Raw genomic sequence first — 3,252 nt, 5'->3', positions numbered from 1 at the left:
TGGAAAAAACAAAAAAAAAAAAAAAAAAGGATGAAGTACCAGTGTCGTTTGTTTCTTCACGAAGGGAGACGGCTTTGAGCAAGAGAGATTGACGATAACATGTCAAGCTCGAAGCTTTCTTCAACCAAGATGAAAGTTTTGCTTTCGATTTACCCACCAACAAGCCCAAGACTCTGAGCTTGCAAATCTGGTCCTTCGTTTCATGAAGATCTCGAAAGAGCGGAGGGCTTGAGGGGAGCGGCAATGGCGATCTCGGCGATGCTCGAGTCTCGTTCTTTCCCGAGTCTGGTCAAGCAGAAGTCGCGAAGAACACCAGGACAGAGAGAGACACGAAGAAGCGACTGAGCTCCGAGACACGAGGGAAAAGTTCGAAACTTTCTTCAATCTCGATCCGCCGGTGAAGTTGGCCCCGAGACACGATCAGGTCTCGGTCTTTGCCGGAGAGCGAGCTGCGACTTTGACAAGTTCAACGGATAGGCTGCGAAGGAGAAAGATCGAGACTATCCGCCGGTGAAGACGACGTCTCGATCCGCCGGTGAGGTTAACGGTACCTCGCCCACTTCTGGTCCTTGGGTTCAGGAAGATCGCAGAAGAGCGGAGGACTTGATCGGAGCGGCAACTGCGATCTCGGCGATGCTCGAGTCTTGTTCTTTCCCCAGTCTGGTCAAGCAGAAGTCACGAAGAAGACTAGGACAGAGAGAGACGCGAAGAAGCGACTGAGCTCCAATGTGAATGGCAGCAGATCTGTGGCTCCTTCTTGCGATGATTGAGTCTGGTTCCGCCAGTGAAGCTTCTGAGATTGCTCTTCTCGGACTGATCATGCTTCTTTCCAGTCCACCAACGAGTCTCAAGCTTGAAGACCTGAGCTCCGACGTCAACGGCAACAAGTATTTGGCTTCTCCTCGTCATAACTGGGAGCCTTCTCTTCGTCAAGGTGGCGGCATCTCAAAAGGGCCGATCAAGAGTTTCTCATCTCCAGCCCAGAGAACTTTTAGAAACAAAAACCAGTATGACTTCACCTCAAGCTAAAGGATAAAGCTTTCTCATGAATGCTCTGCTTTCTTCGGGTGGGACTTTCATCGAGCACTTGGTGGGCGAAACATAAAGGAAGCAACAATGAATGCTCATGTTCCTAATCCTCCTCCGTCCGATCGTCTTGTTTCTTACGGTGAATGCTCGTCACAGACATCTAGAAGATCTCGGTGACCACGGTCCAAAAGCAGTGACGATGAACCAATCACCTCCTCGTTGTGCAAACTAGCTGCAACTCATCCTCAAAGAGTCAGTCGTGATTGTTGAGGCAAGAAGAAAAGTCAAAACCAAGAGTAATATGAAATCCTCAAGCCACGCTTTGAGAAACAAACTCAAAGTCTCATGTTTTGACATGTGAGGTCTTAGCTCAAGCTCGTAAGCTCGTATCCCCAGACCCCAGTGGAGAGATCAAGACACATCCTCCTAGCGGCGTCCCACCAGCTTGACCGTTGTACCCAAGAACCTCGTGTTAATGGGTCAGGCTATGCGGCTCCTTCTCGTCAAAGCTCGAGACTTGATCCCGGCAAGAACCATCTCATCACAAGCTTGCCGTCTCGGCACGAGCTTGCCGTCTCGTAGAATCAACAAGCAGTTGCCACCACCATGTCTTCATGCTTTGCAAGACGGCTCTCAACCACGAGCTTGTCGGGAGGAAGCAGTACCGGCAACACAAGCCAACACAATTCTCAACATCATCGTAGCCCGACGAACACACAATCCAACAACTTGCTCGACACACATGATCTCAACGCGAGACTTCGGGTCAGCAATAGTTCGGTAAACATGATTTTAGGCACGAGTTTAAATTACACTTGCTTTTTATTAGGCACGAATTTGCAGTCGACTCGCTTATCGCTAGACACGAGTTTACAAAAACTCATCTTTGGCAAGGCATGAGTTTACAGAAACTCTCCTTCTACAAGGCACGAGCTCTCAGTAAACTCGTCTTCGTCTCAGCATGAGTTTAGTAAACGTCTTTCGCTAAGCACGATTTTAAAGCAAATTCGCCTTTTATTAGGCACAAGTTCAAAATAAACTCGCCTAAATCGTCATAGGCATGAATGTGTCTAATTAATTGTCTAATAAACCCTATTCGTAAAATTCATAGAGATCGACTTCATCTCTCTCTACAAACTTGGGGGGCTTACTGTTGGGGGTGGATTTACATCCTCCCTCAAGGCCCATTAGGCAACCAAATTAGGCCCATTTTACCATCAAACCCTACATCTCTCTTCTATAAATAAGGAACTATCTCCTTACGAGAAAAAGGGACTTCTCCTCTTCTTAGATTAAGAAACATACTTTCATAAGAGATTTGTAGATTGAAAAGGTTCACTTTACATTTGTATCCATTTTTGTAATGAACTTTTACTCAATAAAATCTCATTTATGTTCTTTTCCATTTGATTTTATCTAAAGATTTCTCCTAAACCTCAAGAATCTAACTCTCATTCTTAGATTCTTTTATTGTATTGATTCAACAAACATTTCAGCATAAACACCATTTTTGGATCAAACAATGATGCGGGACAGGTTCGGTATAAAATGGTCGACGGTACTACTGATGAATAAGAATGAAAGAAGAACAATGAGTTTAGGAAGAAATTGAAAAGGTTTCTGTGAGGTTAACGACGTAAAGATGGGTTAGTCTTTTGTCTTGGAGTTGGTTTGGGAAAACACAGCTTCCGGTTCTTAATTTCTGTTCCAAAAGGTGAGAAGAACCATATATCAAGAAACTTTGTTTAACTTGTTTGGGCGAGGAACGATCATTGCTCAAAGAAACCTAATGTCCTTAAATTGATTTAGCTTTTTTTTTTTTTTTTTTTTTTTTTTTTGAGGTAACCGCGGGTTTCCGGTGACCGTGGTCAACCGACTATTCTCGCGAGGCCCACGGCACTTCACGTATTCTTGGGATTTAACCCTAGCCCGGGTGGCCAGCGGGACTCGAACTGCGGGTACCGTATTGGGGGTTTTCCTCAAGTACCACTTGCCCAAGCACTACAAGAAAACAGCGGTATTCTGACGGACATTCCGACGGAAAATGAAATCCTCGGAATATACCGACGGAATTCCGAGGAAATATTAATCCGTCGATATATTCCGAGGAAATTCCGAGGAAAAATGGCTACCTCGGAAAAAACCGATGAGTTCCGAGGAAATATTATAGCCGTTCGAGAACCGTTGGGGGATTTTACAAAATTCTGAGGAAATTCCGACGAA

This window comes from Brassica oleracea, chromosome C4 (genome assembly GCF_000695525.1).
Source record: "Brassica oleracea var. oleracea cultivar TO1000 chromosome C4, BOL, whole genome shotgun sequence".
In the NCBI taxonomy this organism is placed as follows: Eukaryota; Viridiplantae; Streptophyta; class Magnoliopsida; order Brassicales; family Brassicaceae; genus Brassica; species Brassica oleracea.
The sequence above is the reverse complement of the archived record's forward strand: the minus strand, read 5'-3'. Positions refer to the sequence as shown.